The 20,315-nt window shown below is 37.3% G+C and overlaps 1 pseudogene; it reads left to right on the top strand.

Annotated features, from left to right (window-relative positions):
- The first annotated feature begins 9,430 nt into the window (after positions 1–9,430).
- LOC106027187 (olfactory receptor 52A1-like) lies at positions 9,431–10,444 on the top strand (annotated as a pseudogene).
- Positions 10,445–20,315: the final 9,871 nt, after the last annotated feature.

Below are 20,315 nucleotides of genomic sequence, written 5' to 3'. Positions count from 1 at the left end.
TACTAATTTCTCTTAATTCATTGAAAAGGAGAGCTTTGTGATAATATTATTTGGATAATTAAATGCAAATGTCTTGTACTCTGAGTAACTAATTTAAAGATAACAATACACAATTGTCATTGTTACCCTCTAATTATCTTGTTTTGAAATTTTATTTTTTCCTTAAAATAAAATTTAAAAAATACTTTGTTAACACAATTTGAGGCCCAAGTGAATAATTTATACATACTATCTATTATTATTTGTATTTTTTCTTGACAAGCTTTCTCTGGATGATGATAAAAGTTATTTTGTGACATTTAGGAATAACCTATCACTATGAACCAATTACCTAAACAAAACTTAATCAAGTAGTGTTACCTAATTTCTTCATCCTCCCTAAGTGTATTCATGATAGCCCTCCAGTTAATTCATCTTCCTTATGTGGCCAATGAAAATTCCAATCATTTGTGCCCTTTGGAATACAATTTCCCAAGGCCCTGTTAGGCCTCAAAACCCACAAATTCTTTTACTACTTTTCTTTTGGCTATGATTTGAAATGTCTCCTCTTCAAAACACTCATGCTTTTGAATGAAATCTAGAGTGTGTTTAAAATGTAAATATATATATATATATATATATATATATATATATATATAAATTCTACCTGAGATGGTAGTATCAGAACTTATATTTTATTGAACATTTACTATATACTTTTTATACAATCTCATTTCAAGAAACCTTACAAATGAAGGCATGCAGGGTAGGAGCTTCAGTATCTTATCCAAATTCAGGTCTTATGACAAATAAAGCCTTTGCCCTCTCTATTTTATTTTCTTTCCACTTTATTTATTTATTTATTTCTGGTGGAAGTAAATCTGACCTATGAGTCATTTGAGAGCTAGAGAATAAAAACTAGAATGTTTAATATGCCAAAATTTTCAAAAGTCAGTGAGCAGACTAGTTGAAAGTTGCTGGCCGTTTCAGCCCTTGATTTTCAACTTTGTAGATCCAGAAATACATTTTACTTATCGCACGAGTGGTGGTTAAGTTTGGGGGAACTGCTTTACCTCTAATTGCATTTGCAAGAGAATGACATATAAATAATGTCATTTATTAACTTACAGTTGGATCTGAAGGGTTAATGAATTTCTATCTTTTGTTCAAAGAATTTCTTCTGGATTGGCATACCACTAAGGGGAACAAATAATAGGAGGGAAGGATACTTGCCAAGCAAAGAATTTGAACAAATGGAAGAGAATTTTTAAAGTTTATGTAGCTTCATTATTACCATGTAAGCATAGCCAAATTAATGTCTTTTCTTATGAGACAAGATTCTCAGTAACTCAGAAAGGTCTAGAGACTACTTTCCTTGGAAAAACTGACAAATTATTCCCCATTTTCTACCATTTTAATTCCCATTTTCAAATTCTCATTTTCTTTTTATTTTTGTCTCCATGATGAGCCCATGTCATGCCACATTAATTCAAATGTAGCATAATAGATTATTTTTTCACAGTCATCCTATCCCAGTCACTCTGATTTCATAACTCCTCTTGAGGAAGACCCAAGCCTTTCAAACAAGATTCCAAGGAAAATTTTCCTACCTGAAACACATTTCTAAACTTCCTCCCAAATAAAAATCCCTTCCAAGAAGGCCAAGGCCATCTATTATTAATTGATTACTTAGTTCTACTGACTTTCAATATTTATGGTTTATATTTTTCTTTTTTTACCTCTTCTAAAATTTATTTATTTTTTTATTTTAAAGAGAATAAAACAGAAGAGAACAAAACAAAGCAAATCAGAACAGAACAATGCAAGCAACACAACATTTCACAAGAAGACAGCAGAATATCAACAGTAGCTGCCATAATGTCTCTTTTCTTCAAAAGAGATGAGCATACCTTCACACACAATAATATGAAACATGATAAAATCGTATAAAACATTCAAAAGAATGAAATCATTACAGGATTTCAAAACCAAACAACAGGAAATGACTAATGGGTAATATAATATCTCATTTTCCTCAAAAAATTGTCTATACCATCACACATAATAAAATCAAATAAAACACAACATTATAGAACCAATAAAACAGAAGAAAAAAAGCACGATAGGACTTCAACTAAGATGATAGTAAATCAATGGCTACCATAATGTCTTATTTTCTTTAAAATAGTTGTTCATACACATAATAAAATCAAACAAAACAAAATAAAACCAATCAAACAACTAAATGAAAACATTATAAGACTTCAAAACAATATAATAGGAGGCCATGATTAACATAATATATCCCATTATATTCAAAATAGCTACCCCTACCATCTTACAGCATAAAATCTAATTACATAAGACAGAACAAAGCTAAACCTAACAAAATTGTGTAAACAGTGCAAGAGTTTGAGACAAGACAATAAAAAATTAACAGTAGTTTCCACTTTTTATATTTTTTCTTATCACCCACCACATCCAACTAAAGAACAGACTTTTAATAGTGTTTCTTAAATAATTAAGGGGGAAAGTAAGCAGCATTAAGTATAGCACTAGATAGTTAAAGGAATAAAAATGTTTTTTATTAATCAATGTGGCCAGAGCTTCAATTTTTGTTACTCTGGAATCAGGGTTAGTAGATAAATCTGCAACAGCAATCAGAAACACTGAAACAACTCCAGAGTTTGGAGACAGATTTATTTTTCATTGATGGACATTGATTGGGCAATCACTCCCAAACTACCAGGCCCTGAAGACCTGGTGAGGAAGGTTTTCATGGAGTTGAAAGGGGAAGTACAGAGGCAGAGTACTTGACTGGTTTTTATACTATGTATGGGAGTGACCAGCTACGCATCACAGTAATCAGGTATTTCTAAGAGACAGAAGTAACAGGAACTGCAACCTGGGCAACTAACAAACTGGCTTGGGTGAGCATTTTCATCTTATATCCCCACTCTTCTAGTTTCTCTGGTAAGTCTTTGCTAGGAATGTTACATATGATCTTTTGAGACAAGGCCCTACTAGAAACAGTAATATTAGGGTTATTGTGATCCTAGAATGGGCTGCAGCCAAGGTTCCCAAGACAGTCTTATTACAGAGTTTTTCCCTAAGTTGCTCTTGGGAAGAGACACAAGTTAGACCTATCTGTTCTGTCAAGGTAGTGAGGGAGTTTATCTGATCTAGGAGAGTGCCCAATGTGCCTTGGACACTCATCAAATCTTGATCAAGATTTTGACTAATTGTTCATAGTGCTAAGATAAAAACCATAGCTAGCAAAGGGGCAGGGAAGCAAAGCCTGGGATAAACAGCCTGAAAAGACAGAAAAACCAGGAATAGTAATGCACTGAGGAATGGAGCAATCCTGTGAACAACGTTCACAGGCTTCAGTCATGGGTGGACTGCTTGTGTCTTCAGTAACCAGAGCAGGGATTTTAGTGCATTGTCTCTTCAGAGTGAGTTTTAGAGGAGCTGTCAATCACCTGGAGGTGCTCTTTTAACTCTAGAATGGTAGAATTAAGTCTGGATTTCTGAAACTTCTACAGGTAGTTAATATACACCTGGGTTATATGTATGTGTAAGTAAGGATGTCTACAGGTATGGTGTGGGAAGCCCTGTAATTGTCTGCCACCTTATATCTGCAAGCCGTACCACCTTAACATCTGTGGGCTGTACCACTTTAACATTTGCAGGCCATACCACTTTAAATTATGTTAATCAGCCCATCTTCTGAGCCTGTGCCGGGAAATTTGAATTGACCTATAACCATTGGTCCTGCCACTGTTGCTAAGTTACCTGCTGATGTCTCAGAACCCAAATCCCTCCTTCTCAATACCCTATATATTTGTTACTCCTTCCATGAATACATGAGACTTGATTGGACTTCTTCATCTTGTCTCCGCTCTTTGTGTCTCTTGTTCCTTTTCATCCCCACTCCCCCTCTAGGGTCTCCGTGGACTTACCCGCAGGCGGGACAGTATGATTGGTCCTTTAGCTAAACTGGTTACAAACTGTTTTTGTAGGGAACTTTTCTGATGAGGATTCAGAAAATTGAAGGATCAAATATATGAAAATGGCTGAAAATGTAGAGACAGCAAATTGTGAGGAGTGCAAGCAAACAACCAAAGAAAGATACGATGGTCAGAGTTTTGTCCTTTGATGTAGTTGTGAGGTGAAATGTGTGAAAGCACAGCTGCCTGCATCAGGTCACATGACATATAGATAGTAAGTAATGATAACATACACCTAAGAAAGTCAGGGTTTGCTTATTTGATTTCTTGTTGATAGTCATTTGTTTCCCAGAAAGTCATTATTACTAAGCATCTCCATTACATGAAGTTTAAGTACATGAGACTTATAGGAATAGAAAGTGAGAGTTTTAAAATATCTAGGAGATGTTTCAAGAAGAGAGTGTGCCAGTTTACTTACTTGTGTAGGACTGACTGTTCCAAGGATTGTAAATTATCCTATTAGCATTTCAGTGAGCGTGGATGCTTGACACATATTGCACAGCTATATTTTAAGGGATAGTGCAACTCTCTTGCTTGAAAGGTGCTACTTTTGTCCATAGAATGAGTGAGGAAACTATTTTTCTCATTTGATTGTATATGAATCAGGTAGCATCAATGTCACATAGGTTAATTGTGCCTCTAGTTTTTTATTTTGTTTTTTCTTTATTGATAAACTTTTACTCTATAATTCTGTAAGTCCTATCAGTTTTATGAATTTTTTTATTTTAAAGAGAATAAAACAGAACAAAGGAATTCAGAACAAAATAATCCAAGCAATACAGGACTTCACAATGAGGCGAGGATATCAACATTGTCTACCATAATGTCTCTTGTTTTCTCTGAAATAATTGACCATACCTTCACACACAATAATATCTAACATAACAAAATAGTATGAAACAAATCAAAAGAATGAAAGCATTATAGTATTTCAAAACCTGATAACAGGAAATGAACAGTAGTTACTATACTATCTCATTTTCTTCCAAAAATTTGTACCCCAGATTTACATGGAGTTAGCAGGGTGTGGGGTGAGGTTTTACAGACCTGTACAGTTACATTGGGGCTTTCCAAATGACCAGGTGTGCACAGAGTTGGGGCTGCTTCTCTCAGCCTGTGTTGCTACACTGAGACTCCCATGATAGTGGCACGCATGCAGGGGTGTGTTTCTGTGATTCTCCTGGTGAATGTTGGCTGCCGGAAGGAACCAAGGGCCTCCAATAGTGGCCTATAGGTGTTGATGTTTACCTGGATGAATGTCCCTGCTCGTTCTGTCTGTCCACAGAAAGGTGCCTTCTGGTGGCAGTCCCTGGCAGGCAGAGGTAGATCTGCTGGCATTAGCTGCCCTCAAGGAGAAGCCTTCTGGCAGTGGAGGCCAGCAGGAAGAGGTAGACCTGCTGGCTCTCTACCCATGCTGGCTTCTCACAGGAAAGGAGTGTTCTGGTGGTGGTGCCTAGCAGGCAGAGGCAGATCTGTCTGGTTCTCTCTGACTGCACAGAGTGCCTATAGGAAGGGGCCTTCTAGTGGTGGTGCCCAGCAGGTGGAGGTGGACCTGTCTGGCTGCCCACACTGCTGCACACAGGGAGGACCCTTCTGGTGGTGGCTCCTGGCAGGCCAATGTAGATCTGCTGGCTCCGTCTGCCCACACTGGCTGCCTGCAGCAGGCAGGAGCCTTCTGGGGGCGAGGCGACTCCTGTAATTTTGCTTTGTTTTTTTGATTTGGTAGATAGAATTGGTCTATAAAAAATAATCAATTTTGAAATTTAGGAATACATTTCTTAATTTTTAAAGCCACAGCCACAGTCATTTCAACGTTCTCTAAGTTATGTATTTTATTTAGCAATTATCTTTAAAGATTTATATATTATTTCAGTAAAATCTAACTTAAACTGTAAACATTGAGTGAGATATCACTGTTGAAAAGCTGATCATACACTTGGCCATCAGAAAAAAATCAGGCCTGTGGCATCAATCATAAAGCAGATGACAGATGACTTAAAACAAGAGTGATTCCATGCAATTACTTCTTGAATTCTGTAAATGTGACTAACATGAGTTTTATATTTTCTGAAAGTAAACATCAAGTTGAGCAAGGTAAAGTAGCGTCATTAAAAAAGTGCGAGGTCCGAACCTTAGGGAATTGTTGCATTTAACAAAAATAAACAAAGTAAAAGAAGATAATGGCACCACAGTAGTTGAATTTACTTGTTTATGACTTAAGAATGAGCCTGAGGATCACCTTTGCTGCCAATATACTCTTTGAGTCAGGCCCGTCCAGCATTGGTTCATACATCCTTCACTTCGCTTCAGAGGGGAAACTGAGGGGAACATACAAGATTACTTTAATGTTCATCTTTGCTTCTACTCTCTCTGTAATCCATTGTGAGTACTCCTTACCACTGCTGGTCTTCCTAAATGAGGCAATGCTTTGAGGCTCCATCTAGTACCTCTAGGTCATCTGTATACAGGACAGTTTAGAAAACTAGTGCAGATATATGAAGTATATAGATGTGTGTCCACTGATATACATTTCTCAATGCTTTCATGATAAATAACATCCTAATTTATAGCACGGTACTTAGAAATGTATGACATTTGAATTTTTTTGTGATGCAACCTACATGTTAAAGTCCTTTCATAGGAGAGTGGCATATCACAATTGATTTATGAAAGAAGAAGGAGGAAAAGTAGCAAGTAACAAATGAATAGAGTTAATTGATTTGTGCCACAAGTTGATGAGACTTCTACAAGGTAGAACATAGAAATCTTTATTATAAGTCACTCTGGGGATGTTACAGACTTTGTAAAAAGAAAAAGAATAAAATGAAACTTGGTAGAATAAAATTGCCCAAGACCATCAGGAGAGTATGGGATAAAGCAATAAGTATAGATTGTTTCATTACAGAAAAGAAATGTCTCCATGAAAGAAATTATCACATGGATTTTTAAATATTGAGTGAAACTTGTATACAACATTTTCTGTATCCAAGACTGCTTTGTAGTTTGGTGTGACTATACCTGCCACTTGAGAAGACTGAAAATTTGAACTTCAAATTAGGAAATTTAATTTCTTAGGAAAGTCTTGACTCAACAAACAAACAAACAAACAAACACTACAAATATAACTCAATGCAAATGTCCATGTTCAGTTAAAGTTTCTCAAAAGGTTTTTTTTAATATCTAAGAGAACAGAATTTAGATTTTATATAAAAGCAACAGAAAAGGAACTTAGCTTATAAAAAGAAACCTCATACCACACAATGGCCCTGCATTCAGGGTTCAGAAAAAAAAAAGAGTGAGACTTGTAATTGTTGAGAGAATTAGAAGCTTATTAGTTATGAATGAGCCCAAGAGGTCTGGTTTAATATTTACTTTTTTCCCTTATGTGAAAACCATCAGGGAAAAAAGTGAATGTTGACAAGAACTCCTTGTTCTCCAAACTTTCATTAGGGAGCATCAGAGTTGCCATCCAGAAATATTCTTCACCAACTTGAGCTGAAGAAATACACAGTTTTCTAGAAGCTGCAGACTTTGCTATGAGTTTTGCAGGGACATGAACAAGCAAGCAGGAATTCAGACAGATTTAGGAAAAGAGCATGTGTTTTACAGAGACAGAGAAGTGCAAGAAGCTATCACAGAAATGTTGACACTCTCTGATTGATACCACATTGGTGCCATTACAGAGAACACTCAGCTAAAAACATGAAGAAATGGGACAGAAATCTCTGGAAGAGCATCAGTGAGTGAGTGATGGGTGAAAATGACAGAACACCTCACAGTACTGTTCAGACACCTGGTGAGAACACAGCCAGCTCACAGACCACACCACAAAGTGAGTTTCAATATTCTCATGTTTTCCCTTCATAATTTGTCTTTACCAGTTTTTGCAATAATAGCCACACAATTAGGTTAACTAGATAGTCACATGCTTCCCTAACTACCACCCCTAAACCTCTATATCTGTAGGGCAGTGCCCATGTGTCAGCTGATTACTCTGGAATAAGTCAGGAGATTGCTCAAAAATTGCTCTCTAACTGATTATCTTTGGGAGACATAAAAATGTGCCCATATTAGAAATAGTAAGTGACCTATGATTAGTAATATCATAGGACTAAGAATTTGAGAGAAAACCTATGCAAGCCACAGTACTATAGTTAAGTCACCAGTTTATTCTAAACTAATGTCAATTGATAGAGTTTTCCATCATAAAATGTCTGCTGATGATTCTATTCTTTTACTGAAGTTTTAGGGTAATCAAATCTAACTGATTATAGAAATTCTGGTAGAATGTTGATATGAAATATAAGTTTAGCAGATTCCTGAGCCTGCTGAAATACAGAGTATTTTTTAGAGATCTAGGAAAGAATAAAATAACCTAGTACTATTTTGACAAAACTGTAAATAATTCTCTAATCTATGATTAGAAATTTCTTGGCTTAAAACCTGTAAGTTTTAACAAGTGATACTTTTAATTAAACAGCATTCATACTGGACATCAGAGAGCAAGTGTCAGTTCACTAAAGTAGATTTAATTTTTTAGTACTGCAAACATGTACCAATAAGAAAGAAGAAAACTGAAAATTTGGAAACATATTTTTTGAAGCATTTTGTTCAGAATACTTTGAAAAGATGTCTTCAAACATGCTATGCCATATGTTTTACTGCTTTGGTTTGGAATTATATACAGATACAAATGATATAAACACATACATTTATCTTTCCTTCATTCATTCATTGCTTTATTTCTTTTCTTCCTTCCCAGGGCCTTCACACTGAGCCACAACTTCATCCTTCCCAACTTTTTAAAACTTGAGATAAAGTCTTGAGATTCTACTTTCTCAGCCTACCAGAGTTCTTGGATTACAGGTGAGCACCATCAAACCTGGCTTATATTCTGTTATTGATTTGCACTATTTCTATTCCACTGTTTTTGATATTGTTCACTTTACACTAATACATGAGACATGTCTGAAAATTGACTGATGCACACTGACTGCTCCTCACTTAAAGATGGCTGGAATGAGAGTACTGCTAAAAGGATATGAAAAGTGCAGGACATCAAGACATATCAGTATCATATGACACTTTGAATTTCTAGTAAAAAGAAAATGAGTATAATTTATTCATCCACAGTTCTCAGAACAATAGATGATCAGAAGCTTGGCCTTGACCCAGGTGATTTTGCTGAATCAAAGGAAGTCATTCTCTCAAGTACAGAACTTCTCACTATGGCAGAATATGCATGAACGCCCTCACTGAAAGCAGTAATGTGTCCCTATAGAGGTGTCTTTTCTCTTCAACTGTATGAATGAGGTGACTGAGATGATGTTAGAGGTCCACTAATATTAAACAGACTCTGGTGGATTTGGATAAAAAACAAAGTAGATTCACAGAAGCTGTGTGGATCTTCTTCTAGTGACATCGGGAGGACCAAGAACACTATGTGGCTCTCCAACATCACAGTCTTCATGCCTTATGTCTTGACGCTAATTGGGATCCCAGGCCTAGAGTCTGTGCAGGGCTGGATTGGAATCCCTTTCTGTGCCATGTACCTTATCGCTATGATTGGAAATGCTGTGCTTCTGCTTATCATCAGGTCAGAGCGCAGTCTCCACCTAGGAAAATTTACATTTTCCTAGCCATGCTAGGTATCACAGACATTGTGCTTGCTACCAGCATTATGCCCAAGATGCTTGGAGTCTTCTGGTTTCATTTGCCAGACATCAATTTTGATTGCTGCCTGTTTCAAATGTGGCTCATCCACACCTTTCAGTGCACAGAGTCCGGCATCCTACTCACCACGGCCTTTGACCGTTACGTGGTGATTTGCTATCCACTGAAATATGCCGCCATTTTCACACACCGGCTGGTCAGTCAAACAGGAGCTTATGTAATCCTACAAGCTGCCATTCTTGTGACCCCATCCTAGTACTGATAAAGTGTCGGTTCCAATTTTATCACACAACAGTCATCTCCCACTCCTACTGTGAGCATATGGCATTGTGAAACTAGCTGCAGGAAATGTCACGGTCAACAAAATCTATGGTTTGTTTGTGGCCTTCACTGTTGCAGGGTTTGACCTCATATTTGCCACATTGTCTTACATTCAGATATTCATCACAGTTTTTAATTTTCCCCAGAAGGAGGCTAGGTTGAAGGCTTTTAACACCTGCATTGCTCACATCTGTGTCTTCCTCTAGTTCTACCTCCCGACATTCTTCTCCTTCTTCCCACACAGATTTGGCTCTCACATCCCCTCATCGATCCATATCCTCTTTTCTAGCTTTTACTTGCTGGTTCCTCCATTCCTCAACCCACTTGTCTATGGTGTAAAGACCACGGAAATCCGTATTAATGTGGTAAATAGGTGCTGCGCATTATGCACTGCCCTTTCCTCATTGTGCAATATAACCATCTTTCAAAACAAAACAAGAACATCAACCCACATTATTTGAGATACTGAAATTTTCCATTTCCAGGAATTGGCATTTGATATTTTTCAGTATGAAGATGATAGTCTGTTACAGCTGTCAGAAAGAAGCTTTTGCCTCCTACCTTAGGGTTGAAAGTAAAGAATATAAATGGAACAAAATAGTGAACATATTTCATGTTTTTTTCCCTTTTAATTTTTAATCCTTGTTCTAGTTACTCCTTTGAGAATCTTTCTCTGGAACAATTCATGAAGTACATGTCTGTCGCTGAAATGAAGTGGAGGCTCATCATCTTTTAGTGTCTAGGCATTCAATACAAGTTATTCATTCTGACAGTTTGAACATTTTGGCTAATAAAACAATGAAGAAAAATTCTTAAATATGATCTTATCTGGAAAAAATTTTGGAACACATTAAAATAATTGTGAAAATTTATATATGTCAAGGTCTCTGGAAAACTGTAGTGACAAATAATATTGGAATAAAGTGTTGAATTCAGTTTATCAGTAAATTTTACAAGGCCTCCAACATTTGCATCTTAATGTTCAAGTGCTAAAGGAAGCCATAATATTACAAATCTCATGCAAGACAACACTAATGTAGTAAAAAAGTTTGATACATAGCTATGTGAGTTTATGATTTAGAAATTTCTGAAAGAAGAAAGGCCGAGAAAGTGGGTGGGAAAGAAGGCAGTGAAAGAGGGAAAAAAAGGGAATTTTTTTTCCTGTTAGGTACTGTAATGCTTAAAGGGTGATGTGTGGCCAAGAGTGTAAACACAGAGTTTCAGATAGGTGATGAGACACTGCAACTAGACAATATCACTCTAGGTATCAAAGGTCGTGTTTACCATGTTTTGATTGCAAGATACAAAGTGATAGGAAAAATATGAATAGGAAATGTGGACATTAATACTGTATGTAGCTGTCAGTCTTTCTTCTGATACAATGTTTCACTGGAGGATTTATCCCTACAAGAAAATCATACCAAGTGTGTGGTCAGAATTTCTTTCATTGGGTATAATATGACATGCTTTTATATGAGTAGGCTCTTTTACTGTGAAAGATGTGGAGTATTTGTCTAGGAATAAGCACATGAGAACTTAGAGCTAGGTGATTGTTCCTAAAAATCTAAGATCAAATATTACTTTTAAGGTTATAGAAAATGTTGACATCTGTATTGATGCCATTTGTTGATTTACTCATAACCTATGTGTGAAATAGTGGACCGCGTATCATAGGCTGATAGAGATTTTTACTGCCTTTATGAAATGAGCGTAGTCAGATTCCTATGGCTGCTGAGGATGATTATAGTATAAATGTAGAAGCTGTCTTTGGGGGATCTACGTCTATGTATTTATTAGAGTTGTTGAAGAGTTACTGAGAGGTAATTTTATTTTTAGATAACATCATTTAGTTAGGAGTAAAACGAGCATAGCACCAGAATTAATGTTCTCATCAGGATTAAGCAAACTTCCATGTAAAAATAAAAAGGTTGAAAAAATTAAGCTCTATGAACAAGAAAGTAAAACTGGATCATGTTGTTAGGCAGATATGTACACTGAAATATTATGAAAGAAATATTTCCTCAAAAATTGTGGGAAGCCCTGTAATTGACCGCCACCTTATATCTGCAGGCCTCACCACCTTAACATCTGCAGGCCACACCACCTTAACTCCCTCTAGGAGTTAAGTTTGGTAGTTAAGCAGCACCTTGCCTACCTAGCTTGTTTGATCTATTCAGGGATTATGTTAATCAGCCTGCTTTATTAGCCCAGGAGGGAAATTTGAATTGACCTGTAACCCTTGGTCTTGCCACTGTTGCTAAGTTACCTGCTGATGTCTCAGAACCCAACTCCTTCCTCCCCAATACCCTATATATTTGATACTCCTTCCTTGAATAAAGGAGACTTGATTGGACTTCTTCATCTTGTCTCTGTCCTTTGTGTCTCTTGTTTCCTTTTCATCCCCACTCCTCCTCTAGGGTCTCTGTGGACTTACCCGCAGGCCAGGACAGTATGGTTGGTCCTTTAGCTAAACTGGTTACAAACCGTTCCTGTAGGGAACTTTTCCAGAAATTTATGGCCTGAATACTATACATATCTTTTATTTAATCTAGTTTTTTAATTACCTCTGTTACAAATGCAGACCCATTGTCACTGCCAGTGGTCAAAGGTAGGTCATACCTATGGGTGATTTTTCACATCAGGATCCTACAAACTTTTATTTCCCTCTCAGCTCAGGTAGAGAATACCTCAGGCCAGTCTGAGTAGGTGCAGAAAAGCATTAAGTCTATCTGTATATCTTTAAATGGAGGGATGTCAGAGCCTGTGACACAGATGCTGAAACCTGAGTGGGCTGCCAGGATATGGTGCCAGTGCTGTGACTTCAGTTTGAAGAACATGTAGTAGGATCAGGTTTGGGTTTGATCTTCCAGGAGTACCAAGTAAAGATTTTCTAGCTGGGACTGATGTTCCATTCAGTTGGATCCTCAGATGGGACTTAGGAGTGCAGGATTGGCATCATTGGTGGTGGGTTTCCAAACAACAGCAGGAAAAGTGGCAGGAGAACTTTGGCCAAAATAACTTTGTCCAAGGTGATCACAGTATATCTACCCTGTCAGAATTCATTCCTTAAAAAAATCTACTTTCATTTGTAAGTAGGGTATACTCAGCATCTGTCAGGAGGTACATTTTTCAAGTCTGGTTTGTTTGAGTACAGTTCATCAGTCACTGCCATGCAATTGTGGTCTGGTGGATCTAGCTTGATGGGCAGATATGTGGCAGAATAGAGTGGTTCTCAGTTATTCAAGAGGTCCAGTACAGCATGTGATACGTGGACAGTTAGGACTCAGCCTAAGGTGAACTTGTCAGTTTTCTTGATCAGAAGGACAGTAGCTGTTGGAGCACGAAGGCAATGGAAGGAGGCATCCCTTAGGGATTGTTGCACAAGTAGGTCACTGGGCACTCCCAGGGGCTGAAAGTCTGAATAAATATTATTGTTTTTATGAGCTCAAGGATCCAGAATCTATAGAAGCTAGAAGCAGCAGGAAATTTGCAGTTCCTTTATTATAACCAGTTTGCATCAGATATTCAAGCAGAGATTTTGTGCCCTTCCAGCAAGCAGATTACATGTCATTAATCAGCTGAAAATCTATTGTCAGGTGTGAGGGATTCTCCAGAGAGGGTAAATAAGTTTTTCAATCTCTGGGAGACTGAGTCTAGATCAGTGGACTTTTGAGTCTACAACTGGGATCTTTTCATTTAAGGGAAAAGAGGGGTGGCTCACAGAGCCAACTAAAGGCAGAAGAAGTCATTCTTTATTTCCAGGCAGGTGTACCAGTAGGCCATGGGAAGCAGAAGACTAAGGAAGCATTATCATCTTGAAAATCTTGAAGTGGACAATATTATCCATTGGATATCTTTGTAGGAAGAAGAGGTGTATTTTAGGAGCTTGACAGTCTATAAACATTTTTTAGTTCTGAAGCCTGTGAATGCATAATTGAATTCATATTTGAGCCTCTTGTGGTGTGGGGTAGTGTTTAATGCAGACAGAAGTTGTTCCAGAATGGAATTTCACAGTCAGAATTAGTTTCTCGGGGACAATGGCAGCAAGCAGTACAGGCTGTCATGGAGAAATGTAGTTAGATGAGACAGTGGAACAGGCTGTGTTGGAGAAAAGGTGCTGGTAGCTTGATCAAATCTGCTTCCAAAGCCACCCCCAAAATAGTGGGAGAGTTTCCAAACCCTTGTGGAAATTGAGTACAAGTGTCCTGGAGCAGTACAAGAAGAGTGTATGAGTTGGAAACCACATAGTGTATGATGATTACTGCATTGTTAACAGCATGGTTTAACTGTGGAAGAGGAGTCTTCTTCCCATGACATAAGAAATTGTCTGACAGCACTGTGGGTCATAGGCCTGGAGATGAATCTTCAGCTTATGCCTCTTGGAGGAGAGTTTTCAGAACTTCAAGACTGTGGTTATCTTTCTCAGGCTAAAGCAGACATCATAATTTCAGAGAACAGTAGTTGAAATAGCAGGGTTAGACTAGAGGGAGGCTGACTGGATTGCTGCAAAGGAGACAGACACTTCTAACTTGAAGAGGAAGGTCTCTTCCCAGAAGCGGTATTGGGAGATGGACTCCCAGGCTGCGTGTTTGTGCCTGGAAGTAAGAGAGACAGGCAAGAGTCCCAGTTGCTTTTTTGCCCCCACCATGTCTTCGAGAAGTGCTTGATTGTGTTGCTTTGCATAGGGGGTGACCTTTGGGAAAGGCAATGGCAACCCATTTGTCCAGGATGACAGTCTAATATTTCCTCTGTCAAAAGTGGAACTCAGAAAAAGTTGTTGATTTTCATCTCAAGTGAAGTTTAAGTGATGCCATTTGACAAGAATAGGAAGCAGAAGGCTCTGGATAGAGGACCCTTGTGGCTTAATGCAAGCAATGGTTAGCTGGAACCATTTCAATTGGCTGGAAGTGGACGAGTCAGATGTGGGCAGTGAAGCTATAGGTGTTGGCAGCAATTGTGGTAGCTGACAAGATTACCAAGATGAAATTCTCAGGAAGAATGAGCCTCTTTCTTTTCTTTTCTTTCTTTGAGATGCAGGGAGTAAGTTGGTTTAATTCTTAACTCTATAAAAGTCCTTTTTCCTGCAGCCAGGGATTGTGGGTTTTGACAAATTCCAATCTCTGATTTCCTATGTGTTTGTCATGTACACTTGAGCAGTTGCACAATAGGCAAAGAGTAGGTGCCCCTCAGATAGAGAGACCATACAGATGTCCCCCTGGCTGTGCCCTTCATTGGGACTTAGACACAACCTAGCTAAGGAAGGTACAAGGCCTCCATAATGCCATAAGTTGATCACCAAATAACTACAAGTGAGGGCCCAGTCATCACAATCAGTGCTTTCCAGTTTTGGTGCACAGATGTAGCAGCTTATTGCTTATGTTTCCCATTCCATTCATGCACACATTGATTCAACAAGCACTCAGAGATTAAACATTTCAACATTCTTCCCTCAAGGGTAGTGCTGACTAATGACAGGTCATCAATCTCTCTTGCTCAACATAAGTAGTACTGATGGACAAACTAACTAGGGTGCCCAGGGAGTTTTACCAGGATTAGGCAGGCAGGCAGGCAGACAGACAGACAGACAGATTGCATCCTCCTCCCATTGGGGTCCAATTTGAACCACTTGATCAAGGAGCAAGGAATCCTCTTCCAGACCTCTGAAGGGACCCAAGAAATCTGGAGAGTGCAACTTCTCACTGGGTCCTGGAGAAGTTTTTGCTCCATCTGTGAGGGCCATGACTGGTGACCAAAGAGGTCAGCACAGTCAATCTGCTGGCCAATGCACCAGATGCGATGGCATACAGAAACACAGAAATGACACTCAGGATTTGGAGGCATATTTATTTACATCAATGGGCACTGAAGGGGATCATTCCCAAAATATCAGACCTTGAAAGGCAGGAGTTTTTTATGGAGTTAAAGGGGGAAGTACAGAGGGAGAGAACTTGGCTGTCTTTGATAGGTTCTTATATCATCATAGTGACCAGGTATGCATCACAGTGACCAGCCATTTCTAAGAGGTAGAAGTAACAGGAACTGTTACCTGGGCAACAAACAGACTGGTTGGGGGGGGGGGCATTTTCTATTACATATCTAGTTCTAATAATAAATCCTGAGTATTTCCAAATCTTACAGATGTTAGCTAGGGAAATGAAACATATTTTCTAATAATCTGTTTTGAGCAGACAAAATGAATAGGTTTATTTAAACAATAATTGAGTATCTACTTTTCAGACACCATTGTAGGAATTCTAAACACCTAGTAAGTACTTGTTACATTGACTTGCTCTCTGTACTTCCTCACACATGGAAAAAGGAGCACTAATTTTAATTAACCTGTCTTAGAAAATCAAAATCTTTGAAAATTTTTATTCTGTGGTTATCCTCACCCATCCTGTAAGTAAAGCCAAAATATATAAATGAACTATTTCCCATATTTTATTGCTTTTTTTCCTATTTGAAGTCTAAGAAAGTCTTACCAAACTAAACCCAAAGACGCAGACAAAATTTTGAAAATATAGATAAAAGTCTAGATCTACAAAGGCCAAGTACTTGGAGTTTCTTAGGGAAATGATACATCGGCCTGAGGAAATCGACATATTGAAATCAGCAAGGTTACTGGCATGCATAGACTTGGACCTTGAAATATAAACCATGTAGCTTAGAGTCATTTCTCCCAGATAAGAGAAGCTGGTCTGGTTTTGCTTGCCTATTGGACTGCTTTATGCGCTTGTCTTTCCCAAAATGTCTTCAGCAGACTTTGAGTTCTTTATTAGTCCATCTTCTTACTATCCACTGCTTTAGTCCAGTTCATTTGTAAATATGTGCATGCATGAGTATATACATGCATGTGTGTATGCGTACCTGTAAATTTGGTGGGGGGTGGGGTCTGGAAAAGTGATGGTTTGGGAGAGATAAATGAAGAATTTTAATTTATTACAAAATTTTTAATTCTTTATTCTCAATTAGGAGCAAAATCTGCTGACTTCTGAAAATCTATACTAATTTCTCACCTTTAGTGTTTGACTCTTTTTCCTGTGGTAGCTGATTATTTCCACCTTGCGTTTTGTTTACTATCCAGACTTGATTTGGATTCCCATCTATCCCAAATCAAAAGTCAAAAGGTTAACCTAAATTATAATACATCAATATATTGGCACTTGCTGAATTCTTAACCCAATCAAAGGTGAGACTTTTTTCCCCAAAGCCAGATGGAGGCAGAGTGCACCATACAGACTCTCAGAATCACTTTCCCACCTCTCACAGGCTGAAGACAAATGGAGATGGTGAAGTGACTTTGTGTGTCCCAGGTGCTGACAGAATTATTTGCTTCAATTCTCACCACTAAGTATGATGTTAGCTTTAGGGTTTTTTTTTTGTAGATAATATGTATCAAGTTCAGGAACTTCTGCTAGACTGGAATTCATGCTTTTTGTGCATTTAATAACAATATGTGATTTTCTTCTTTATTTTGAGGGTGGGATTGATTGATTTTTGAATATTTTAATTAGCTTTGCATATGTTAAATAAAACCCAGTTGGCCATGTTATAAACTCTTTTTATATGCTAATGGATTCAATTTGCTGCTATCCTTTTGAAAATGTTTGTATGTATATACATGACAGATATAGCCTAGTTATCTTTTCTTGTGATTGTCTTATTATAATAGAAAGTTAATGCTGTACCATAGGATGACTTAGAAAGTGTGTGTGTGTTACTGGGATCTGACCTAGGGCCTTGTTCATGGTAGGTATGCACTCTACTATTGTCTAAGAATATTTTAATTTCTTTGTTGATATAAAGGTGCGTTTTTTGTATCAAGAATTAAACTCAGGACCTTGTGCTTGCCAGGCAGGTGCTGTGTGACAGCAATAACCCCGGTCCCTTCTTTGTAACTTTTAAAAAACAATTTTGTGCTTTTCAAAATTCTGAATTGATGAGTTTTTTGTTCTCTTAACATCTTGAATACATTACACTCTCTCACTTTTCTTGCTTCTGTGTTTTCAAAGGACAAATAGAAATGCTCTTAGCCAGGTGTGATGGAACATGCTATAATCCCAACACTTGGCAGGCGTAGGCAGGAGGATCACTGTGAGTTTAAAGACAGCCAGGACTACAATGTGAGTTCAAGGACAGCCTGAACTGCATAGTGAAACCTTGTCTCAGAGAAAAAGAAGGAGAAGAGGAGGAGGAAGAGGACTCTTATCTTTGTTTCTGTATAGGTAAGATTAACTTCCTTTGAATCTTTTAAAAATATTTTCTTCATCTGATTTCCTGAAGGGTGAATGCTACATACCAAACTGTTCTAGTAGTTTGTGTGTATTTTTTGTTTGTTTGTTTTGCAGTACTAGGGATTGAACTCCAGGATGTTTACATTAAATTATGTTACTAGACCTTTTTTATTTTACAAAGTCTCTCTTACATCGCTAAATTGCTCAGGCTGGACTCACACTTTTAATACATCTGTCACAGCCTCCCTGAGTTCTGGGAGTACAAGTGTGCACCATCATACCTGGATGTTGTGGATTTTTAGAACTGATCCTGCTTAGCATTCCTGTATCTATGGTTTAATATGTATAAACAACTTGGGGAAATTCTCATTCTTTATTGCTTCTAATAGTCTTTTTTTAAAATTAGTACATGTTTGGAGTGCATAATGATTACTTTTATTGGGGGGAGTTTGTATAGATACATAATACATCTTACTACTTTTCACATCTCCTTCCCTCTCCCTCTCTTCTCTCCTAGCTGCATCTTTTTTATTTTAATTTCTTATTATTCATTGTTTTGTTTAGATCTAAAATGTCCCAGTTGGATCATGGCAGTTGGAACATGGAGGCACAGTATTTATCTATGGATTGGCTGCAGCTTTATTTTTTGATTAGGTACTTTTCTGGTTTGGGTATCAGAGTAATACTTGTCTCTAGCAATGAACTAGGGAGACTTGCTTCCTTTTCATTTTCATTAAAGAGTTTGAGGAATATCAGCATGAAATCTCTAAATTTCTTATAGAATTCAGCAATGAATCTATTAGGACCTAGACTTTTCTTTGTTGGTAAATTTTCAATTATATTTTCAATTTCATTAACTGATACTATGTTATTCAGAAGTTTTACATCTTTTTAATTCAGTTTTTATACGTCATAGGTTTCTAGGAATCTGGTTTTTCTTCTTTATTTTCCATCCTATGCGAGTATAGATTTTTGAAGTAGGTATTGATGATTTTCTGTAATTTTGCAGGATAGGTAGTAATTTCATCCTTTTCATTCCCCAATGCAGGAATTTGAGTTTTTCCTCTTTTTTGATAAGATTGGCTAGGGGTTTATCAATTTTGTTTATTCTTTCAAAGAATCAACTCTTTGTTCATTAATTCTTTGTATTGTTTTCTTAGTCTAAACTGAGTTAATTTCTACCCTGGTCTTTATAATTTTCTCCCATCTATGGGCTTTGGGCTTGACCCGTTCTTTTTCTATATTTAGATGTAACATTAGATTGCTCATTTGTACTTGCTCTTTTTTCCTTATGTAGAATTCATTGCTAAACATTTTCCTCTTAAGATCACTGTCATTGCATTGAACATGTTTCCATATGTTGTGTTTGTATTTTTATTTGATTGTAGATATTGTTTAATCTCTCCTGTGATTTCCTCTGTGGCTCATTGGTTGTTCAGGAGGGTGTTACTTAATTTCTATGTGGTGATAGAGTCTTTGCAATTTCTTTTGCCAGTAATTTCCAGTTTCACTGGGCTATGGTCAGAAAATATACATGAGATCATTTTAATTCCTTTGCATTTTCTTAAGCTTGCTTTGTGATCTAGCCTATGTTCTATTTTAGAGAATGATCTATTTGCAACTGAGAAGAATGTATGTTCCAATATTTTGGGCTGAAATACTCTGTAAACATTACCAAGTCCATTTGGTCACTGGTTTAGTTCAGTTCTGATATTTCGTTGCTGATTTTTTATCTAGTAATTTATAGATATTTTTGTGTCAATGGAGTATTAAGTTCCTCCATTTAAATCGTGTTGCTGTTTGATTTTTCATGTCTATTAATAATTGTCTTATATAATTGAGTGTCCCTGTATTTGGTGCACCCATATTTTTGACTGTTATTACTTCCTCTTAAAGTTTTCCCCTATATCTCTTTTGATCATTCTTTGTTTGCAGTTCATGTTGTCTGCAAACAGAATAGCTACTCTTGCTTTTTAATGGGTTCCTGTTGCATGGAGATTGTTGTTTAGCCTTTGATTTTCAGTCTATAAATTTCCTTTTGAGTTAAATGTTTCCTACATACAGCATATTGTTGAATCTTGTTTCTTTTTTATGATTT

Source organism: Cavia porcellus, unplaced genomic scaffold (assembly GCF_034190915.1).
Source record: "Cavia porcellus strain 051 isolate PalLab524CR breed Dunkin Hartley unplaced genomic scaffold, mCavPor4.1 scaffold_3, whole genome shotgun sequence".
In the NCBI taxonomy this organism is placed as follows: Eukaryota; Metazoa; Chordata; class Mammalia; order Rodentia; family Caviidae; genus Cavia; species Cavia porcellus.
The sequence above is the reverse complement of the archived record's forward strand: the minus strand, read 5'-3'. Positions and strand labels throughout refer to the sequence as shown.